General features: G+C 43.7%; 1 protein-coding gene across 1 annotated transcript in view; it reads right to left on the bottom strand.

The window, feature by feature from the left end:
* The window catches only part of LOC102371196 (myopalladin-like), a 122,411-nt gene extending 97,855 nt beyond the window's left edge, over positions 1 to 24,556 (bottom strand). Inside the window, exons 1-2 of the mRNA XM_025195307.1 lie at positions 24,465 to 24,556; positions 22,954 to 23,075 (exon numbers count right to left, since the gene is read on the bottom strand). The gene's annotated coding sequence lies outside the window, so the exon portion shown is untranslated. The remainder of the gene's footprint in view (positions 1 to 22,953; positions 23,076 to 24,464) is intronic.
* Positions 24,557 to 24,944: the final 388 nt, after the last annotated feature.

The raw sequence follows: 24,944 nt of genomic DNA, 5'->3' as shown, positions 1-24,944 counted from the left end.
GCTGTTTTAATCTGACTCTTGTAGTCTGAATTACCCAACGCAGACCAAAATGTTTTACTAAATGGTTACTGTACCAAGTCAATAAAAAAATCCAACTTTTAAAAGCAATAATGTATAATACAATATTGCAAAGTGATTCCAAAACCCGTTTACAACTTCCAAGACAAAAATATTAGGATTGTATTTCCCTTTTTAAAATATACATAACTATTGTAAAGTACAAATCTTTGAGGAATACCATTATCAGAAAGTCAGATCTTTTTCTCACTATACAACCCTCCTAATGCCTTATTGATCACTGCAATGCAAAGTATTTTGAAAGTCCTTAACTTGGTGTGATAGTATCAGTCTTCATAAAACTGAATATCAGTAAATAATCTATTAGATAATACTTTCTAAATCATAACATGAACATATTGTAGTAGACTGAATTCCTAAATATTTCCATTTTCCAATCCAAGAAATATTTTATTGAAATTCTTTTATTAGATAATTCTAATCACAAATTCCTTTTGCAATTCTCTAATAGAGATTTGCTCAATGTTTTTGCCTAGTAGTGTCATATGAAATAATAATCCTCCCAAGGAAAAAATATAGATTACCAATATTGTTTTAAACACTCGTTGCATAGCCGGGCCTGTTTATATAATTGTTTACAGGAAACAGTTGTATGTAATTAGATTTGAAGTAATTGATTACAATAATGGATTTCGTCTTTAAAATGTAATCACTATCATTAATTTGTTTTTACTTTAGTTAGTATTAGGGTGAGATTACACATTACAATTAGATCATGTAAGGAGCACTTAAAACATGAAGTAAGGGCCATTAAGAAGTGCTAAGTGCCCATTTCAAAGTTATGCCAGTTCAGGCAGGGATTATCTTTCAGTTGTGCTACCTAATTTGAGTTAAATTAGCTTCCGGGTGTTCACCTGAGATAAAACCACCAATTTGCAGTCCTCCAATATCCCAGGAGGCACTGCTCCCAGGTGGACTAGCTATCATCCAGGACCATATGGCCCTGGACTGACAGCGGGGAACAGGCAGGCAACAGGTGGGTGGGGATGGGCTGAGTGGGGAAGGAGGGAACAGTGGGGGTGAAGTGGGGTGGGTGGAGGAGCCAGGGGAGGGGAACATTGGAAAGGGTTGAGGGGGGTCAGGATTGGAGTGGGGAAGCAAGAGAGAGAAGTGGTGAGTTGAGTGGGTGGGGACCTGATGGCTTCTTTGTCCTCCAAAACACCCCCTTTGTCCCCAGATTCCTGCCACCCCAGTTGCCCCCTCTGCCCTGCATCATCCCCCTGACCCCCACATCATTGCCCTGCCACCCTGATCAGCCTGAGAGCGGCAAAGGTGCTGGTGAGTGGGTTCCATCTTCCTGCCTGCTCTTGTAGACCACGCCAGCCCTGAATGCTCCAATCCAGTTCCTGCTGGCCTTGCAACTGAATGGGAAACAGTACATTTTAGAGGGAGTATTAACCCTGATTGTGTGACTAGCACTAGTTAACCTTAACACAGACTAACACTCCTTAGAATTAGCACCTGCTAATTCTAACATGTAATTACACCCTCACATTGGTTCTGACATTCTTGTTCTGAGCATTATTGATGCTGGAGCTGAATGCTGTCTTACCATGACAACACAGAAGTATTCTAAGCTTATTGAAAAATAAATATATCTGTAGTGTACAGGAATTGGGATACTATTTAAAATATCCCATTAAATAGTTTAGGAGCCCTCTAATGGGTTTCTTCACCTTATATTGCAGAAGCTATCAGAACCTTGCTAGGGTGGCTGGGTACATATAGAACTAGGGCTTATGTTCTTAATTAACAGAAATATTTTAATCCAACCAATTTCTTCAGATTCTTACTGTTGTGTAGAGAGGAAGGACACAACAACTGATGAAAAGGATAGGAACCTAATCCTGGAATACATTAGAATAGAGAGTGACTGTAGAAAGCTAAAGAAAACTAAAGCTTCAGATAGAAAAAGGGCTTAAAATATTTGGGTGCCTATACACAAGCGGGGAGGCTACTCCAACACACTGTAAATCTAGTGCATTGGAGAAGACTCAATTAATTGAGCCTACTGGAGTGTGGCAATTACTGTGCTCCAGCAGCCATCCATGTCTCGTGTATCAATGTCTCTGCACTCCAAAATGGTGGTAGGGTGCTTTAAAGCTTGTTTGATGAGCTTTAGATAAAGTACTTCTGCCATCATTTTGAAGCATGGCGACACTGATACCTGAGACACTATAGGCATTTTAATTAGAGTGACTCTTGGACCTGCTCTAATTAAAGTATCTCCCCCCACCAACTCCTGCACCACATGTATAAATGTCCTTTGATTTTGGGGGAAAATGGACTTGGACAGATATATAAATAAACAGGAACAGTAGATAAATAATAATGTCATTTGCAACCTAACAACTCCTTTTAAACCAGAAACAAAATATTTTCTGAGATTGTGGCAATTCTAACAACTCATAATTCTCTAAAACCAACAGCAACTGTTAAACATTTTGACTTTTCAAAGCGAATAAAAAAGAAAATGAAATTCTTTCTGTGCAAGTGGATTAAGGCAAGGAACACAATTTTGCCACTTTGGAGAAAATTTAAATGAGGACCAATTAGTTTGAGGTATGCAAAATGAAGCAGTTAAAAATGGTTAAGGAGAAAGACTGCTTTAGAGAATTCAGTTTTAGTGGAGACCACTATGAAACATTCCAGAAAGTTACAACTATATCTTGAAATCTATGCTGAACATGACCTGAAGGTCAAGTGGAAAACCCAGCATTAGACAACACTTAAAGGTTTTCTGGTTTCATTGTATCAAAGGGCACCTATACACAAGCACGGAGGCTGATCCGATGCGCTGGAATTCCAGTGGATCAGAGCAGACTTGATTAATCAAGTCTGCTGGAGTGTGGTAATTACCTCACTCCAGCAGCCTCCTATGAGTCATGTATCAGCATCCCTGCACTTAAAAATCAGGGCAGGGGAGCTTGAACTAAAGCTCATCAAATGAGCTTCAGTTCAAGCACCCCCGCTACCATTTTTAAGCACAGGGATGCTTATACATGAGATGTGATGCTTTAATTTAGGATGCTCCAAGAGCTGCTCTAATTAAAGCACCGCCTCCTCCCCCCCCACACGAAGCACCTGTAAAAGTTCCCAAAGAGTCTCACAATGCTAATGGTTTTTGGTACAAGGACAAAATCCATAGAAGCTGCAAGAGATTGGGACACATGCAGATGATATATTAGTCAGCCAAAAAGTTTGACATCTGCCTTACAAAGACAATACCAGAGCATTTCAGATTCATAAGTTTTAAGATGACAATGTGGAGTCCATGGAGAGTACTGTTGCATTTTTCCAACAGTTTTATTTAGAAGGCAATAAACATAGTATTATTTATTTTGCTTTACAAGTGGAAGGAATAAAAATTAAAGTGGAGCTTAATGAAGGATCTAATGTTTCTGTAATTTCACAGCAGGATTGTGAGATGTAATTGCATGTAAGAGGGTATATAATCAAAATCCTTACTTTCTTCAGCATTATTATGGTAATGGTAATAACATATATCCAGAAACAGCAAATACTAAAGTTCTATGTTGTGAACAAGTGCTGTGTTTCATTACTTCTCTGAGATTGGCTGAAGGATTTACTTGGACTGCCAAAGCATAAAGTATCTGCAGGCTTCACCAATGTTGTGAACTTGTATAATCAAGTACTAAATAAGTGCGCAGTAACTGGAGCACTGTCTGTGGTGTGACGCACTACTGCACAGTATTATTAGGCTACTGCTCAGTGTCTTGTATAGACATGCCTACAGTAAAGCATGCAGATCAGAATCCTTTACCTAGGATACAGGGTTTGTTAGCTTCTTTAATTTATGGTAGGCATGTCAAACTCATCTGGACTCATGGCTGGATGAGTGGCACTAAGCCAGTCCACAGGTCAGATTGGACCCACAAATCTCACTGCTCCCTTCTCACTGCCCGCCCATGCTGGATCCATTGGATGCAGCACTGGCTCTGTACTACATATGGCTCCCACTTCTGGTCCAGGAACTGCACTGTGCACAGTATCCTCCCTACCCCTTCTAAGACTACACTGCACATGGCACACATCCTGGACTGGCTGGTGGGGAAAGCTGCATGGGCATAGGTCCTGGATCGCTTGAACAGGTGTTGTGTGCAGTGTGGGTCCTGGGGTGGGCACCACATGTGGTGCACACTCCTCCTGGGCTGGCATCCACATTACACATGACACCTAACCCACCCAGTCTGGGACCCATGCTGCACGTGGCTCCTGTTCAGGCCAGTCCAGAATCCAGGCTCCATGTGGCACCCTCCCCCAAGGCCAGGATGAGACATGTCACATGCAGCACAGTCTGAGATTGTCATGGGATGGGGTCCTGCAGGATGGCTGTGATCTCCCCAAGGCGCCCTTACCATGCCAAGTTGGCCCAATGGGCGCTCTCTATTCTCGCCCGCCATGTCTTTGATCAAATGATTGATAGGGAGGCTGCCTTTCAGTCCTCTTGGACACAGTCTTGCTCGACTCTCTGGACCCTGTGGGTTTCTGGACCACTGGTGGGTCCCACTCCAAGATAGATGTCACAACGGGTGTTTTGGGGCACCTTAGCCTTATGGGCTATGCGTGGCTCCAACCATCCCTTTACCATGCCCCAAGCCTCGCTGATGGTACTGACGTTGTTTGGTCTGGGCCTTGTTATAATTTGGCCCCCTTGTCCTCCCTGGGCTCTCCGTGGCCTTGTCTCGCTCCGTGCCTCACTGGCGGTTGGGCTCTCCGCAGCCCTGTCTTGCTCTGCACCCCACAAAGTGCTGCGCCCTCTCTGGCGCTGGAGGTCCCCATGCTGCTGTGGGTCCCCTATGAGACCTCCTCCTTCCCCTAATAGCCTCACCCAAACCACCCGTCTTATACAACAATAAACAAAACACAAGCCCCTGGGTTGTAACATAAATTCAAGCTGCTTGGCTATAACCTCATTCAAACCCTACCGGGGAATGCTCCGTCACTTAATAGTATTGGAAGCTGCTCCTGCAGACAGGCCTCTCCCCTTTGCTTGCTCTGAGAGAGCTCCTTCCCCCTAGGCTGCTGGCAGGGAACTGCCCTCCCTGGGCCCAGTCCTGGGGTTTATATGGGCCCAGAGCCTTGCCCCTTCTGGTCAGGCTAATTTACCCTCTGGCTTGTTGCCCTGGTAACCTGCACCTGGACTTCTGTCTCTCTCTCTCTGGGCTTTTCCCCTAGGCACTTTCCGCCCTTCTAGGAGCAGGGCCCTTTTGTGCCCTGTGACAGAGACCAGCAGGGAGGTGTGACCACAAGCATGGGTCATGGTGCACAGGTCCGGTCAGCTGGCATGTGAATTGCATCTCTGACACCAGTGGCTCATGGTAAGAATTTCTCCACAGTTAACCTAGTTCAAGATATTTGATGCACATGCACATGAACAAAAATGTATTTAGATGTAAAAGGCTAGCATTTGGAAAGGCATCCACACCCACTGTCTGGCAGCGAACCAGGGATCAAGTATTAGAGGGCATTCCTGAGTGCATTCCTGGCACTCATGTTAGTTGTCTAGGATTACTTGTCATGGGAGTTCATTATGAAGAACAACATGAGAACCTCGAAAAGCAACCTGCAAGGCTGAGAATAGTCCTGGAGCAAATTAGGAAAAATGGATTTGATCAAGTTTAAAAGATATATTTTGGCCACACCATTGATAAAAATCATGTGGTTAAGCCATAATTAACATTTGAAACAATCTTTCAGCTATCCCAACCATAAAATATATCACAATCTTGCTGTTTTAAGCAGAAAGTCAACTATTAAAATTGCTCTTTACCACATCTGCTGAATGGTCTGCTTCTCAAGTCTGTGATGTTGTTTTATGAAATGGCAGACACAAATGATGTTTTCTGTGACATAATTACAGGTTTGTCTGTCTTTGTAAAGCTCAGTCAGTAGAGGGCCACTGAAAAAAAAAGAGTATGATCAAATGACCATAAATCAGAGGTATAATCAGCAGAATTGGCACCTGGAGCAAAACCTGTGGGAGAGCAGGGGGGATGCATAGTTCTGAGATTGGGAGTGGAGGTTGTGTGGGTTCTGAGAGCAGGGGCAAGGGACATGAATTCTGGTGTGGGGGGGAGCATATAGTCCCAGGAGTGGGGGTGAGGTGTCCAGGTTCCAAAAGCCAGGGAGGAAGGCATGTGGGTTCCAAGAGTGGTGGTCAGCAGCAGCCTTCTGCAGGAGTGGGAGATGATTCCAGCACCCCCTAACTTGGTGCCTAGGGTGGATGCCCCTCCTGCTTACCCTTACTTATGCTACTGCCACAAATAGTCCCATCTGTTTGCAGTTTTTAAGTGAAAGAGGAAGATTTAGTAAGAAGTTACTGAGATAATTTGTGGAAACTTGCAGACTGGATCTCTGTTTTATCAGGTAGGCATTGCGCCAAACTTGTCATGAAAAAGACATGAACCAGGTTTTGAGCAGAGTTTCTACAAGATGTTCTATACAAGTATTTTATTTACATATTCATTAAACATGAACATTATTCTAATATTATAAAAGCCTAAGTCTGTCTGTCCATAACACTTTATTCACACTCTGATTGGCTGACGGAAACAGCCAGAGTGCTCCAAGTGTGGGGCCATGATTCCGAAGCCGTGCTGAGGACCAGACAGACGGCAGGGGAGCCAAGGCCAGCAGCGCTCCCTCCAAGCGGTGCCGAGGACTGGGCAGGGAGTGGGGGAGCTGAGGCCAGTGCAGGCCCCCTACCCTGCTTCCTGCAAGAGGCAGAACAGCGGCAGCATGGGGTGTTAGGTGGTGGCACTCCATCCCAGCCCCCCACCCCCATCATTCTTGATGGGCAATTGGCTAGTCTAAACAATAAAGTTCTATTTAATGTTTTATTTAAAACACCAAGCCTACCATACTGCAACAGACTATCTTAGTACCAGTGAGTATTTTTGACAGCACCAGTGAACTTCATTACTCTGCCTCTTCTACAGGAGGTCCTAACACTACAAAGGGAAGTTGCTGTTAACACAGCTACATAAGAAAGTGCAGACACTGTATCCAACACTGATACTGCTGTGATACCTGTTAGAAATAAGATCTTAAACTTACCCTGATTTTATCTCTGCAATTTTTGATTAATTGCTTTGTAACATTTGTCTTTTTATTTTTGAATAAGGAGAAATGTTGTCAAAAGACTATTTGGGGAAATGTAAATGACTAATGGGGTGCGTCTATATGTGCAATGAATGTGACTGAATATATTTCAGCCCAATTTGAGCCAGAGTAAACTAATCCCTATGTCATTGTCTACATGCATGTTTAAGTGCAGTAATTTGCTGCACTGCCAGATAGTACTTGTATCTGACAGGACTATCCGGCAGCACAGTAAATTAGTCTACCACAGCTTAATTGCCACGCATGTGTAGATGGTGATGCTTTACTGAGCAGCAAATTAGTCTGCTATGCAATAAAGTGTCTCATGTAGACATGCCACAGAGCACACTGGGGGCTCCCCCGCACTTCCTGGCTCAGCGACTGGTACCTCCTGGATCTGGGGGGCACCCGGGATCCCCCTCATGGCTGATCACCGAGCTGGGGGTGGGGCGCAGGAGGGCCCCCCCTGCACACTCCCCAGTGTGCCCTAGAATTGCAGCATTCACGAGCCACACTGGTACCTCAAGGTATGTAGAAAAACCATTTAAAGCTGTTTATATGTCCAAATTGCTGATTCTCTGAATCAACATCGAATCTTTAGATTTGGATTTGGCTGAATAGAATCAGAGATGGTGATCTGAATCAACTAATTGAATCACTGTCCCTGATTCAGGCTGAATCCGAATCTGAATTGAATAGGGCCTGCTTCACACACCCCTATTATACAGGCTTTATTCAGGAGCAGTAAATTTCACCATAGCTACACTGGGATGGTCCAGTAGTCTAAATGGGTATGGCAGGCACCATGTCTTATGTCTCTCTCTAATTCTAAGTTTATAATGATTTAACTTAAGGCCTGTGTTTTTTTAAATGAACATTTTAATGTTCATTTTCTGGATGTTGCCAATAAAGGTGTCTCAATAGTTATTTGCAAGCCACAAGGAAGATAATATCTGTTTGGATATTTTCTATTCATAACATTGTGCAGTGCTTCACACCAACATGCTAAGCATTGGGTGATTTCACTTATGTACTAATTTTAGAAAGTACAGACATATCAGGAGGATGAAAAAAAAAAAAAAAGGTTGCTCATTTGTATATATGACACAAATAATCACACAGGCAAAACTGATGTGGACTTTATTATTTAACAGTAAAAGGCTGTTCTGTGTTTCATTATGACTGTTGTCTGAGCAATTAATGCATCATTTAGTTCACTCTTACTAAGTTTATGAAATAAAAGTTATGTGGATTCTATGTAGCATTAGGGCCTTGCTGTTTACACTGACACTTAACAGGTTTCTGTTACTGGTTTCAGTGAAAGTAATATTGGACCATTCTATAGAGACACAATTAAAGTTGAAAAGGAGTTCTTGATAACTGATAAGTGTACCCACAGTTGCTTCTATTAACATCTTCATCTGATATGCTTACAATTTAATCCAATATGCCATTTATTATGCAACAGCAAATTAAAAATATATAAATATTTTGCTTGCCTGCCTTAGAGAAGGCCTAGATTAATCCAGTCTCCACCTGGCTGCAGGGGTGTACACATTTCACAATCCTTGCAGGATTTGGGCCTAACACGAATGTTACAGAAAGCAAAGAAAACTTGTCATCTTCCCTGGCAGCAAAATAAACATAGAAAATACAGGAGATTATGAGGATTAACTATCTATTTCTGGGGTGGAAGTTATGGGGGAAATGGGGAAGGATCTGAAAGAACAGGAGACACAGTATGATATCAAGGTACTTTGAAGAACTTAATTGGAACTTCTGAGGAACCATTAAGCATTTGTGCTGCACTGCAGTATCTATTTCAGAGTAAATTCTGACTGAGTAAAGACTTCAGGATCACATTTTCTTGTTTTCCCCTTAGTCCCTTCGCTAACAATAATTTGAACTGCACATATAAAATAAGGGTATTATAACAATACAGGAAAACTGATGAAAAACTGGTATTATTAGATGGCAGAAATTGTGTCCTACAAAGGGATAATCTGGTCCTTGATTGAAAGAGTAGCTACAATACGGGTTCCTGTGCATGTGTAGGGAGCTGGCTGTGATGTGCTGGAAATTCAACGCGTCAGAGCAGACTTGATTAATTGAATCTGCTGGAGCACGGAAGTAAATGTGCTCCAGCAGACTCTGGTATCATGTGTATTAGCATCCCTGTGCTGAAAAATGGTGGCGGGGCACTTTGAACTAAAGCTCATTCAATGGGCTTTAGTTCAAAGTACCCCACTGCCATTTTTCAGTGTGGGGGACACTGATTCACATGATGCTTGGGCACTTTTAATTAAAAGTGCTCTCTAAATAAAGCACCCCCCTGCACCTCCCAGAGCATGTGTAAAAAATGCCCTATATGTCTACCAATTTATGGTCTGGGGTTTTCCACTATGTATTATCATATACCAAGATAACTAACTATTGTGACAGTGGACAATCTCCTGGGCCCAGTCACAATACTGGCCCATCTGCCTGTCTAGGGTAGTCTGCCCGGTCTTTCCTGCCATGCCTTTGTTGTAATGTGAAATGATGTTACAATAAGTTGGAGGTTGTCCATTTAAGACCCCAATGCCTAGGGGTTTGTTCACGACTCCAACCTTCCCTTATCATGTCCCATGCCTCGCAGACATCTCCTTTGGAATTGCTCTCAACTCTGGCTTGTGGCTGGGCCAAACTCAGCCCCTTGCTTGGCCTCATTCATTTGTCCATTCACTCAGCTCCATTGGGCTTCATTCATACCACCCCGCTCTCACTGGGGCCTCTTACACTCTGCCTTCTCACATGCTGCTCCTCACTGAGCCGCAACCAACCTGCCCTGCACCCTTGTGCGACCATGTAGGTCATCAGGCCTTCTTACACACACTCCTTCACTGGTCTTAGTGCAGCTGTTCAGGCCTCTCCCTTGACCCTCATTGGAATGGTGACCAGCCAATCCACTGAACACTGGACTGACCCTGCCCATAGCCCCTCACTGGGCCACTCAATTTCATTTCCTGATTAGGGCCAATTATTCACCCACTCGGCCTTGGGCCCACCAGTGGCCTGAGGCATCTGAAGACTTACCTGGGCCCCGCTGCCCGCTTCTTGGGGCTTCAACACATGCCCAATCTCTCACTGGGGCCTCAAAATACACACCCCTCCCTGGGGTCCACACTCTGACCCTTATGCTGGGGCCATGGGATATTGCACCCCCACAGGCTCAGGTGCCTCTCTATAGGCACACATGACCCCACTATTCCCAGGGTCTTACACCCCCACGGGCTCAGGTGCTCCTCACTGGGCATGCCTGGCCCCCACTATCCTCTGGGGATTTACACCCGCATGGGCTCAGGTGCCTCTGCCTAGGCGTGCCTGGCCCTCCTTCCCTTTGATTTGAATGACCTACCAGATAGTGGGAGTTGGGGTTATCAGGCACCTCTACCTGCCTTTCACCAGAGAGACAACTGGCCTGGCATTTCTGGGGGACTGTCCCACCCCAGACAGCCCCACCAGACCACCCTTCCCCAGCAGGGTGCAGTTTTCAGTCTTACCCAGGACCAGGCAGGCCTACCTGCCCTGATCTTGTCCCTGTTGGGCTATGTATTGTTTCTGGGTTACTCTCCCTCCTAGGCCTTTTATGGCAGCCTGCTTCTGCAGGCTGCCACCTTCATAGCAGCATGCACACTGACTAACCCCTACCCTCTTTTGGCTGTGATGTCCTCCCGCTTCCGAGGACCTTTGGCCTATTTGAGGCTCTGGCCCTGACTCCAGGCCAGTCAGGGTGCCAGATGGCTCTCCATAGCTCTGGACTGCCCCTTGTGGTGGGCGCAATTGCCCTTCAGCCTTTTGGCCCTGGCCCCCTTACATTGACCAGTTGAGGGATCAGAGAGTTAGTCAAGCAGCTGCTGCTCTCCATGGATGATAGGAGTCCCCTTCTGGGCCCCACCATTCTCAACTGGGCTCACCTGAGCCCTGGGCCTCCTGCCAGCTCTACTCAGGGGCTTGCCTGGCTCATTTGTAAGCCTACAAGATGGTAACCCCATGCCTAGGCTTGGCCTTGATCTATCTAGGCCCAAGCCTTCTTTCTGGGACTTGGGACCTCACTGGGCCCCTAGGAACCTCTTGCCATCCCCATAGTTCCTCCCTTACCTCCAAGTTGTCCTGTGAGCAGCAGCTTAGCCAGGTGTTGTTGCTCTGACTGCCAGTAACAGACTGCTGCCTCCTACCTAAGGGTCTGAGTTAAAATGGTGGTCACTCAGCCCTCTCCACCAACCACATGGCCTGGTCTGTGGCCATGTGACCTTCTCATCAAAGCTATCACACACCTGCTGGTTGCCTTGATGTCTGCTCCTGCCCTTAAAGTGCTGGGTACCAAAGGTGCTCCTCCATGCTATATCCTGAGAAATATGGTTCCCGTCATTATTTCTCTTCAGTTTCTCCTACCCCACAGTATTATATTTCTTTCATTTATCATCATATTAGTAAATATGGAAGTTATGTATCTCCAAAGAGGTGAAAATTAAGGATTTAAAATGCCTTTGTTTGAACAAAAATCCATAGGCTTTTAATTTCAGAAATTATACAATATATTAAGCTGGACAACCTTGTGCAGCACCGGGGCTTAGTCTGTTCCTGGACCCTCTGGGCTGCATTGTGGGCACTGAGCTGCTGCCCTGTGTCAGCAGCTGTAGACCCAAGCCACCTCAAGCAGCTCCCAGGGTCTCTCACCCTCCGTGCAGCACCTCCTGCACTGAGCTCCCAGCCTCGTTCTGGAGGTTGAGGACCTGAGCCACCCCAGGGGCTCCAAAGGTCCTGCTCAGTGTATCGGCCTGTGCACTGTGTCTCTGGATGCACACCAGAGGTTGCAGACCCAAGCTGCCTCACGCAACTCCCAGGGTCTGGACACCGTGCGCCGTGCCACGCACTGAAAACCTAACTGCTGGAGCCATCCCCCGCTCCCTGCTGATAGAAATCTTCAGGGGCTCTTCCTGGGCTACTGCTTTGCCCTGCTGAGCAGCTCTCCTCAGCTCTTCTAAAGCCTGCTCTTCTCTCTTCTCAGTCCTCGACGCATCTCCCCTTGTGCTGGGCATGCAGCTGCTTTTATACGCTCCAGGGCTCCGCCCCTGAAGTCTTTCGGACCTGATAATTTGCAGTCTTCAGTCAGGTCTGGGAGAGCTCTTCTTCCCCTCCCCTCAGAAAAGGGGCATGATGTTATTTCTCTTGCTGCCTCCTGATTGGTGGATGGGCTCCACCAGTCAAAATAGTAGGATCTCAGGCCTGAGACTCAACCCAAGCTCTGAAAGGTAAGCCTGCTACATACATAAACTTATACTTCTATTATATTAGTTTCTTGTCCATGTACAAGTTTTTGGAGGTTACAAATGCCCAGAAATATCTCAAATATTTTCTTTGTTATAGCATGTTAAGAATATTTAGAAATGATCCTGATGATGTAACAAGTAATTAAGCAGTTCTGGTGTTAAAGACAGGTTAAATTACTCAGTGGAGCTGGATTCAAGAAAGGAGGGTATGGCTTGAATAATTTTTCTCCCTGTAAAATTAAGAGTTAGCCAAAGGTGTTGGTTTTTCACCAGACATAGTTGTTTGACCAAGTGCTGGTGATAGGCTTAAGTACACAAGAAGCAATATGGTTAAACTGGATTAATTCCATCTTCTCTCTCTCTCCCATCTTCCTCATTGCTTGGCTGACCTCCATTCCAGAGCTCCTGAACATGTATTATTCTTAAATGTACTTCTAATCAATCAGCTTGAACATAGTGCAGAGAAGAGGAGAGTACTTGTTTAATATGTGATAAATCATTCATTAGTTAGGGGTGGTGGCAAATCAGGTAAGATGCCTTGCTGTGACTTGGTAGGCATGAATTCATATCTTTTTTGGGCTTGTGCCAAAGATTGTCCCCAGTTGCCACAGCCATAAATGGGTACCTGGCCATTCAGACTGGGAAAACAAAAGTAACCAGTTTTGGCCATATCACTGTATTGCATGCCTTAGCTGTGCTAGCTTAATGGGCTATTCAGCTTGGATGGGCTTTCCTTTTGTGGGGATCAAATTTGTGACCAATTAGTCTTCTCCATCTCTGACTTTCATACTCCAAAACCTTTACATAACTGGAGGGGGAGGGGTGGTGAGGGGGGAACTAGAAAAGTGAACAATAGCAAATTGATTATAGAAAGCTATATTGCTATATCAAGAAATGCTCCTTTTACCAAACCACTAAGTCAGTTAAATGATGTAATATAAAACACCTCCAGATTTCTACATGTGATTGTGTTAGGCAGGAGTAATTTGTAAAAACATGGCTTTTACACTATGTTACAGAGGCTGATCTTCTAAGTTGACCAAGATAGCAAAAGTCCTGTTTAACTTGCTCCACAAATGTGTTTATAAACTTCAGGAAAAGTTAAAAACAGAAAAGCTAAATTAGTCCCAAGAAAAAGTTCTATTGATATAACCCAGGAATTGCATTGACATCATAACTAGAGAACAAGTGTGGGACCTGAAATTAATGGAGTGAAATTGATATGCCAGAAAGCAGACTTAATTGGTGAACAAAATAACATGAGGATGGGCTATCCACCAATAACTACCTTTTTGAAGTCTGTAATATGATAAGATGGCCAGGAGGAAGCATAATTTGACACAAATGCTAGGAGAAGAGCTGGACTGAAAGGAATAAGGATTATCATCAGGGCAGCCACCCCAGCACCTCCCGTATCCACGGTAAAACCACTGATCATACAAGACTATTTTGCAATATTGCTGTAAGTTTCTGACCAAAAAGGCAACGTCTTCAGCAGCTTGATACAGGAACATGGTTTGCCGGATCGTGGAGTGGATGATAGGACTACGTGCTGTGCCTGTGTTTCCCCAGCAGTGAGGTTACAAATAAGGGAGTTGTGTTTCTCCCCTTTTGCCGATTTCAACAACAGTAACTTCAGTCCATCTCAATTCACTTCCTTCTCTGTCTGCCTCCCAGAAGGACAGATATTGTCATGACAATATGATCTAAAAACTGTCAAAGATGGGTTTTTCCTTGTAAAAACTCTCTTCAGCTGACTGGAAAGAGAATACAATCCATTTGGACTTTGAATTTTAATGCTTTGATTGTTTTCTTTTTATCCTGTATCTTTAATTAAAGGTCAAAACATTATTAATGATTGTTGATGCTGTAGTATTAAGGAAGCCGAAACCTCAAACCTTGCTCACTGTTTAAAGATTGTTAAGCAACAGGGCCACATATTATTATTATTATTATTATTTAGATTTATATCCCACCCTATCCAAGAGGTTCTAAGCAGCTGACAAACTAGTGAACTGAGCTCAGTTATCCTATCAAAATTAACAGAGCAGTACACTATGAATCTTAAATACGATCTTATTTTTAAAAGTTAATATTCCTGATTGGACATACACTTAATAATGCATATTCAAAACCATTTATCTGACTGTTTACAAGCATATACTAAACATGTTTTACAAACATTCTTTACCATTATCATGTCAACAGCATTGTGCTTATATAACTGAGAACAGAATTTAATGCATAACATTTGAACAGAAGTCCTAAAATCCATAAAGAATTTAACTGAGGATCTATCTGTAAGAGAGAGAGAAAGCTGTGGTTGTAGAGAAACCCTGATGAAGGTTACCTCATGCTGTAACAAAAGGAAGATTGTTGGACATGGCTGCCTGCTGTGTGAGGTGACTTTAGAGTGCTGCACTGATTACAAATCTACAGTTTATATAGAATACAGGTGCCCTCAGCACTTGAAAACACTCATGTTTCATTTTCTTGTTATGTATGCTGAGTTTCAAGGGTTTTTTTTAAGGCTTTGAAGGCCAATGCATATTAAAAACACAAGGATCAGGCAGCTGGCAGGGTTTGGGGCAGTTCCACCAATAGTGGAAACCAAGCAGTCTTGTTAAAGTAACCAAAAATAGAATGGTTAGAGTTTTGGGTCATCAAAGACCTTGTCACCAGTTACAGGCAGCAGAGCTCTAGAAGAAGCTAATTCCAGTGGGATACACAGTAGTACACAGGATTTAATAATCTAGAAGTCAAAACAGGAGTTAGTAGGACACCACCCTTAGCAGAATGCTTTAACTGCCAGATGTAATGCTAGAATGCTAGAATGGGATAGGGGCATTCTGGGACATAGATCTCTGTCCACAATTTTACAGATTCTTATCATTGCTCGCCGCCCAACCATATTCAATATCTGTCATATTTATGGCTTTCAGTCATACTAGCTTATGCTTTGTGCAGATCTTATTGGCTAAGTAGGGTTAGGAGAGATTGGAGAAGGGCATGGTAACAATTTACAAATATTTGTAAACAACAAGGAAAAGGAGGATTTATTTAGCTTGGTACAAAAGATGTAACAGGATGAAATGAAAAATAGTCCTGCCTCAAAGGCTACATTGATTTATAGATTCATAGATTCTAGAGTCGGAAGGGACCCAATGGATTATCGTGTCTGACCCCCTGCCCCTGGCAGGAAAGAGGACTGAGGTCAGACGACCTCAGCCAGGTGACTCCTCTTGAAGACCTCCAAGTTAGGTGATAGCACCACCTCTCTTGGAAGTCCATTCCAGACTCTGGCCACCCTTACTGTAAAAAAAATTCTTCCTAATGTCTAACCTAAATCTATTCTCCACGAGTTTGCACCCATTATTCCTAGTTACTCCTTGAGGCACTCTGGTAAATAGTGTATCCTCAATTCCCTGCTGTCCTCCCCTGATAAACTTGTAGGCGGCTACAAGGTCACCCCTCAGCCATCTTTTGTAAAGGCTGAAGAGATCCAGATCCCTCCACCTGTCCTCGTAAGGTCTTTCACAGAGACCACTAATCATGCGAGTGGCCCTCCTCTGAACCCTCTCCAGATTCTCCGTGTCCCTCTTGAAGTGCAGCGCCCAAAACTGGACACACTACTCCAACACAGTTCTCCTTATCCATTTCCATCACCATTGGCTGTCAAACATCTTTCAGACTTGAGAGGAAGTTGGCAGCAATGGTTGGCCATCCTGGTTGGTGTTCTACAGAGAAACAAAAGGGTTGTAGGACCAAAGCTCATCTTATCAGTCTAGAGTTTTCGGCCGCATATTCTTGATGGGCTATGTTCCACTGCATATTCTTGATGGACTAACTATTCTTGTCCATTAACCTTTGGAATGAGGCAGCAGCCCCATGCAGACCGAAGGGCATGTGCATGAACTGGTATAGGCCCAAGGGGGTTTCAAATGCAGTCTTCTCTTTTGTCAGAGCTGATTTGGATCAGTGCCTCGACACAGTGGAACTTTCCAGCACAAGGCACGGTAAGGCAGGGGAATCCTCGGCATGGTGAAGAGTTCCGGCGTGGATAGAGTTCTGGCCGAGGATATGCAGATTTGCATAACACGATTGGCCGATGTTAAATTATTCCCACGTGGTGGCTGGCAATTGGCTCGCTAGCCGTTAAAAAGGTTAGGGGGGTTTCCGCCCTAGTTGGAGAACTCCGCGATTTCCCCTGGAGTGGAACTCCGGCAGTTTGATCACCTGCCAACGACTCCCCGTCATCGAAGCCTTACGACGTATCCTCCGTGTTGCATGCCCAAGTTAGACCCGAGCTACCCGGTCTACAAGAGCTCCTCACTTAGCGACTAGAGATTAGAATTGTTGCAACTACGATTGAAGTGTGAAGTCACTTCTTGCCTGCGCTGTATACGACTCTACAGTGTAAGTAAAGCTATCTCTGTTTTTCCAACTGATACGTGTCTCGTTTGTGCCTAATTCCACTCCGGTGATAGAGAGTACCCATCTGCCCGTCACGGGATCGCAGCCGCAACCCCAGCTAGCGTTCCCGAGGATTCCCGATCCTCGGTCCCCTCTCGGCCCCCACACTCTTTGTCCTACTTTGGCCTGTCCTATCCCCTCTAACATTTCTTCAATGTCATGCATTGGAAAAGCATTGAACAAGGAGATGGTGTTTACCTTTCTAAAACTGACAGAGTTAGATGGCCCCATTGGGTTTTGGTACCACCACAAGGGGCTTCTCTAGGGGCTCTGTGATTCCTCAACGATGCCCCAGGCTACCATTTGTTCTAATTCCCACCACGCTGGTATGTATAGGGCCTGGGGCAACTGCTCCAGCATTCCCTCACCAATTGATTGGATAGGTCACAAAGGGAAACCAGTCCCGATTTAAAATGGTACCGTACACACACTTGGCAAGTGGTCTAAAGGGGCTGCCAGCATTACTCTAGTGGTAGAGTAAATATTAGGGCTGTGCAAAGCTTCAGGTGCTGAATTGATTTGGAGGAGATTTGGCCCAATTCAGTGGCCGAATTTCCAAATACGAATCGAATCAGGGCACCAATAAAAAGGTCTGAATAGACTTGAAGCTCTCCGAATATTCAGAAAAGATTCGGAGAGCTTTGATGATTCGGGCAGTCCTTGCTGCAGTAGAGAGCTGGAGCCGGACTCGGAGCTGATAAGTAGGGGTGGGCAGGGGGGGGCTGGATGAGAGGGGAGGGACCATGGGGGGACCCTGAAACAAACCTACATTAAATCTCATCCTTAAAAAAAAAAAAAAAAAAAAAAAAAAAGAAAAAACCCCAGGGTCTCACCAGCTCCTGCAGCACCCTTGGGGTTTTGGGGGGCTCATGGGAGAGCCCCCCATGTGGCATGGGGCAGCGGGGGCAGCAGGGATTGCCCCCTGCCCAGCAGGAACTGATGAGTATGTGGTTTTTGTTTTTTTTCTCTTAAAGGGCCAGAGCTGGGGTGGGCAGGGCAGCCATGGTGGGGGCTGGGAGGGGTCAAGGGGCTTGTGCAGAGCCCTCCATGCAGTAGGGGGCAGCAGGGATCGCCCCCTGCCCAGCAGGACCCAGTGAGTCAGAGCTTTTTTTTTTTTAAGTGCCAGGAGCTGGGGTGGGCAGGGCAGCCATTGCTGGGGCTGGGCCTGGGTGATTTAGAGATTTGGCTGAATCAGTTCAGGACAGTGATCTTAATTACCGAATTGAATCACTGTCCCCTGAATCGGCCGAATCCAAAGTGAATACCAGCCACTTCACACAGGTCTACTAAATATGTGGCTGCAGGTTGCAATGCAGTCCTCTGTTCTGGCATCAAGGGTCACCCTCAACACATACCCTAGATCGGGGTGGCCAGCCAGAGGCATGTGTGCCACCAACTGTTAGAGGCAGCCTTTTTGTGTGGCATGGACAGATATTTGGCTGGGGTGATATGACCCCGGCACCTGTTCCTTTCCGGGGCAGGGGGTTGGACCTGATGATCTGTTTAGGTCCCTTCTGATCATAAGCACTATGATACTATGATGTGGCAGATCAGGAAAGGGATGGGAAACACAGTGGCAGTTAAGGTAAGGAACAGAAAGCAGAGCAGTTGATCAGGTAGAGGAGGAGTCTCAGAGTTGCATTTGGGGAGAGTGCATGGCAACTTTGTATCATGCCTGTCAAAAAGGTTGCCCCCCTACTGTCCTAGATGAAGAGCTAACAGAGATTACTGTCTCTTAGAGGCTGATCTAAAATCAGTTAAATCAGTGGAAAGACTTTGACTCATGGGTGACTGGGTCCCCCCACGGACAATCTTGGTGACCGGGGGCGGTCCCCCCTGCAGCTGGTTGTGCCAACCCGGAAGCGCGAGCAGGGCACCTAGAAGTGCCAGCGGCGCTCCTGAAAGTGCCAGCAGCACTTCTCCTGGTGCCCCCACTCCCTGGCTGGTGCTCGCAGGGTGGGCACCAGCACTTCCGCCTGCCCCACCTGCCCATCGTCTAAGCGGGGAGTGCTGGCTGTCAAGGGGTGCACCAGCACTCTCAGGGGGTGCACGTGCACCCCTGTGCAACCCCTATGCATCACCACTGCTTTGAATCTTGCCTTTCTTACTAATCATATAGAAAACACAAATCTGAAAAGAAAAGAAAACTAAACAAAACTAGAGAATAATGAACCTCCCTCCACCTGCAGAAGTCCTATGGAATTTAATATTTTCCTCCTTTATACCAAATAATTCTGTGAACCAACATAGCTTAACAAGTATATTAACTTTAAACAAGTTTCTTATTAGGTGATAGGAGTTGAGAGCTAGTTTACACTTTTACCAGGAGCCTTCTGTGTCACCCTATTACATCTTTTCCCTATGATCAACTTACTACCCCCTCCCTATGATGCTGTCAGTCTTTCCTTTGTGCTGTCTCATGTGTCTGGAACTCTCTTCTTCCTTCCTCAGGCCACTGAGTCATCTTCCTTCTTTTAATCTTACATTTAAACCTTATTTTTCATTTTAATTTTAAACTGACTTTTAGCATAAAATAATTTGCTATCATTTATGTCAAAATGTGATAGAACCCAGCCCTGTATTTTAACTAAATACCAACCCCTGCTCAGTCTTCTAGCTACTGATTGATATTCAAGAAGAAACTGAAATTTCAGTTACGAACAATAAAGCATTATTTTTTTATCCAATGATGTAAGTTGGAATAAATTTAAAAAAATTGTGAGAGTTGATAAAAACTTACAAAACACCATGGGCAAAATTTTCAGAGTGCAATGCTTTGAAAACAAAAGCACTTTAAAGATATGAATGAATATGTGCCCAAAATATTTGTTTAACAACAAATAAGTACCATATCTTTGACCTAGAGGGATAATGAACAGTCTAGGAGTAGTACAGAACTGTTGTTTGGTCTATCCTGAGGAGCGCAGCTATACCAACTACATGCATACCTAGTGTGTGTTGAGAGAGTTGAGGATGTACGTTCTTTATTAGGTTCTGAAATGAAACCACAAAACCATTTTAAACAAACCACCAAGCAACCGGTAGTTGTTAATGACTGCTGCCTTAAGCCATATATGAACCAGTTCCTCTGTTCAATAACCAGTCTCTGGAGCACAGGTGACAACCTTTATTTTTGCTGGGGGTGGTTTTAGAGATAAAACTTCACTCCTTTATGCCTGTATCTGAAGACAGTCATGCACAGAAGGCTCCTCTGCTGTGGATTCTGAATTAGGTGGGCTGATCTAGGCTTATGTATATAATATTAAAGATCTGTTTATGTTGTTTTAAAAAACTATAATGTTCCTGTGGTGTTTAAGTAACATATCACTACACACTTAACCCTTTAGTATTCTTGTCTGATAATCTCCTAACATTTATAATTTCAACCAAAGGTATGGATTTATGTCCCTTTTATATATGTATATATTGAATTATTTATTTGTCAAATGACATTTATTTTCTTTTGCTATGCTTGAGGGGAAGGATGAAGTGATCAAGAAACATTGAAAGAAAGTATTTTAGAATTATTGGACCCAATAGTGAAGTTCTTATTTAGTCAAAATTAACAGTGAAGACACTGAGTAGCAAGGACTGCATGTGTAAAGACTCAAAACCTTGGTCCTTTGTAATTAAACATAAAATAATATTTTAGGCAATTAAAATGTCACAAACTGTTAGTATGTATGCAAACATTGTAACTTCATAAGAATCTTGTGTTCAGAGATCAAAGCTGTATATAAACTCATTGGAATGGTTGACTCTGTAATAGTTATAAATAGGCTATTTCTAGGTTTGTATCTATTATAAATTGTGCAGAGAAGCCACTGGGGATTATTGCAGTTATAAACAGACTATTTCAATACTCATGGCTATTATAAACTCAGTAGAAAAGCCAAATAAATTCAGAATGATCATGAACTGACTGTTTAGAAGCTCATAGTATTTGCAAACCCTACCTAGAGGCCAAGTTTATAAAAGTCATCAGCTGGCTATTTCTCAGGGGCTGGGGCTCATAGGGCACAGACAGAAGATATATTTGTCACGCAATTGGCCCCCTGAAGACGCTCTACAGCCATGCTGTGACACACATGCTCGACTGCAGAATTCTTTAAAAGTGGCTGATTGTGCAACTAGTTAACCCTCATCAAATGAGGGATCAGATGAAGGTGCTCCACTTTGGAATGCCTTAGGGAACTTGTGCTGCCTAGGATTTATTTGTGGTGCAATTGGGGCTGGGCTGCCTGCAGGAAGGGACGGGGGAGAGGGAAGAGAGAGCAAACTGCAGGCTGAGGTTTGTCCAACATGAACTGGAATGGGGTGGGGGGTGGATTGGAGCCCCCCAACCTTGCAGCCCCCTCCAGGCTACACCCTCCAGCTCAGGTCAGGCAAACCCTAGCCCGCAGCTTGCTCTCCCTCCCTTCTCCCTCTCTTCCTACAGACAGCACTGGAGCTGGGAGGGGAAGAGGGTGGAACTGGGGGAGAGGGATGACTCCTTCATTGCAGGCAGGGTCCCTGGGCTTCTGCATCCAGCCTCCCCCCTGACCAACAGGTGAATGTCTGTTGGGGGCAGGGGTGCATTTGAACTCATGGCACTTTATGTAGAGCACCATGAGTTAATGCAGGGACTTGCATGTCTGTCTGCACTCTTAATGAGCAGATTTTATCCAAGCTATTAGGAATATCGGTGGACTTGGGCACCTATGTGCAACTCTGTTCCACTTTGCTTGAGTCACTGAAAACTGCTAATAAAAAAGGTGAGTGGGTCTTTCTCCTTGCTGGGTTTTTTTATGACTCAGTCTGAAGGGTAATATTTAATCTCATTTCAGACAATGTGTTACAAAAATATATGTATTAAAGGATTTTTTGGAGACTTGAATAGGGAATAGAATCACACTTAGGTTCCTAAGTCTGCTTAGATGCCTAATAGGTGGAATAGTATTTCATCCTAATGACTAATATATTTATTATAAAACAGTCAATGTTTCAAAGACACCAAATAGTTTTGGTTTCACTCTTTTGATTTAAAAAAATGAAGTTACACGAAAATTTTCATTCAAACTATTTACATTGTCTGTTAAAGTTTTGCCTAATGCTATGTGTGGCCCAATTTTATTAGTATACAATATTTGCTCTATGGAATTGTTCACATTTATTGGAAAAAAATCATCAAATTAGATAGAATAGTCTTTGAAAGTTGTGTAGCTTTACAAATTTTGAAATTTTGAAGGAGAATCTTGAATTTCAAACTGAGAATGGTTGCAGTGTACTACTCAAGTGAGTGAGCAAAAATTACTATGATGCAGTTTGAGAGTGGGGAGCCAGTCAGAAAAATGGCATGTCTCTGAGTGTCAGAGACCTGATCCCTGGGGCATCCCTTAAAATAATGCTTATAAAAGTCTACAGATCATATTTCTACCCTAGGTCCCTGTCAGCAAGCAGGAAGCATCTCTATGTTGCTCCACACAGCAAACCATGTGCACACCCCAAGAAAGACTACCAGCTGTCACTTGAAATATCATTCTTTCTGGGAGGGGGTTAATGCTCATGCTTGGTGGCTCCTCAGTGGCTTGCTGACATAGTAAATAACAAGAAGGTCTACCAACTATCAGAGGTAGTTGGCAAGCCACTGGAAACTTGTTCTTATCCAAGAAGAAAACACAAGTAGGATGATGGAGGTTTGCTGAACCCAGCTGTTCTACAGCTTCTCCTGGGAAGTAATAAAGTTACTTTGGCTTAAATTTCTTCAGGCTTGACTTGAAATGTTGAGCACGTAAACCTTTTGTATTTCATATGTTCACATTTTGAAATAAAACCAAACATTGTATTAAGATTTCCAAGAAAAAACAAACAAACAGAAAACTTAGGAAGTTACTAATGACCTGACTGTTCTGTGAAAAATCAGCACTAAAAATTGTTGCCAGTTCTAATTTCATAGGAATAAAATATTATTAGTGTACAATCATACCTATCAAAAAGTTACACTTGATGGATGGTTTGAATGAAAGACCTCCAAGAGTATAAGGACAGCAGCTCTCATTCAGTCTTCTGCACATTTGTTTTGTGGTCCTAGTCGTGTTGCCTCTACAGCTTCATTTTTTCCACCAAAGACAAAGTAAATGATGTAAAGCCACATTAATCCAATATTAACGTTGATCTTTAAATCACAGAACACAGAGAAAATTTAGGGTTAAAGTTCTGTGCAAGTCAGGAACTGCTGCTAGTTGTGATGCTCCTCCACAGCAATCTATAACTCCCATTCCAGGATTCTCATCTAATGTGAACACAGCGTATGTGATCCAGTGCAAACAGCATGACTATACTTCATCTATGATAGTCCCTTTTCAGACCATGCTGTACCAAATACCTGGCAGGCACTGACTACACCAAAATAGATTCTGCTGTATCATGCCCCAGTAGATTTCAGTAATGGAGGGAAAGTTATGTAGCTCATCTTTAATTAAATCATGAAAACTGGAAACTTCATTTACTACCAACCTTACAGTAATCAGAATGAACTGAAGAACAGGATTCTTACTGGCAGATAATCTTTTAGAGAGAACATCAGGCAAGAACAGTGGAACTCAATTTAAATATTTTTGGTCCTACTTATTTATTCCTGACTTTTTTTCCCAGCCTACTACCAGAGAAACAAAAAAATGAGTTAGTATGTCCTGATAATCGCATGGATACAGGTTATTTCAGCTAGTGAAGGGCTGAGATCTTCAATTCCTAAGACTACTTTAAAATCCTATATTTTGTCTCTCTTTTTTCATTGCCAATCTGCCCATCATGCATTTCACTGTATCTTTCTGACCCTGTTGTAGTTAAATGTTCCTTCACAAGCTGTTTTCCCCATCTGCAGGTCCAGTTTTACTGGTCATATGCCCTTTCACCTCTGGTCCAGCAAGCTAACCACCCATTTTAATCTTCCACCTCATTGTCTCTGTCTCTGTTCTGCCCCTCTTCACCCACTACACATGCACATTCCCACATTCTTAAAGGACTGTCTCTCCTTAACTGAATATTCCTCATAGAAATAAGGTCTTTAGCTCCTGGAAAATGTTTTGCTGGCCGAGTGGGAGAAGTGGGAAAATGTCAGAAATATTCAGTCTGGAATAAGGGAGAAACAAGGTGATATTGTTCTATCTCCAGTTTCCAAGCTATTTCTTTCCTTTTCCCTTAACCCCAGTTCTGTCCTATCCAGTGAAACATAGTGTGGTCTGTTCATTCTTTCAGATTAACCCCCATGCCTACTGCCTTAGAGAAGAGACCATCCTTTTCCTTCACAGTGAGACTCTTCTCCCTGCTTCTCCCGTTCATCTGGGAGAATACATTCTCCTTTTTCTGTTTACACCAACACCTTCCCTTCTGCTTTCACAATCAGGTCATCCAACTCCTCCCCAAAGCATTTTGGAATAATGAATTCTACTAAAACAATCCATCATGGAAATCTGTAAAGAAGCCAACTCTGCTCACCATAAAGTGGTGTGACCTGCCTGTGAGAGAGCCTCAATTCCAGGTCCTTCCTGCCCTGTGTCTCTTTGTGACTCTTTGTCCCCTCACTGCAGGCTGCTGCCTTCCTACTCGCGAAGTAGTAATAGGGCTAATTTTAGGGTGCTTCATCATCCTGCCATGGAAAGACATGGTGTCATATCAGAATAAGCAGCATGTGGCACCACTTGGAGCTGCTATTTTATAAGCTGAGATTCAGTGTGTTCTCAAATTGGTTTCTGTAGGGCAACACTGACTCAATTATTGATATTATATTTTGATAGGACTACATCTTAAAAAATTAAAAATTGGTATGTAATACTTAAAGAAGTAACCAAGAGGTTATTTTAATTTCATTATAATTGGTGTCCTAGCATCCCATACCATTAACCACTCTGGCAACAAAGATTTGTTTAAAAAACTGTTGTACAGGAATATTCTGGTGTTCATTTAGCTCTTGTCTTA

This window comes from Alligator sinensis, unplaced genomic scaffold, assembly GCF_000455745.1.
Source record: "Alligator sinensis unplaced genomic scaffold, ASM45574v1 scaffold325_2, whole genome shotgun sequence".
Classification (NCBI taxonomy): Eukaryota; Metazoa; Chordata; order Crocodylia; family Alligatoridae; genus Alligator; species Alligator sinensis.
This window is presented reverse-complemented; position numbering and strand designations above follow the sequence as displayed.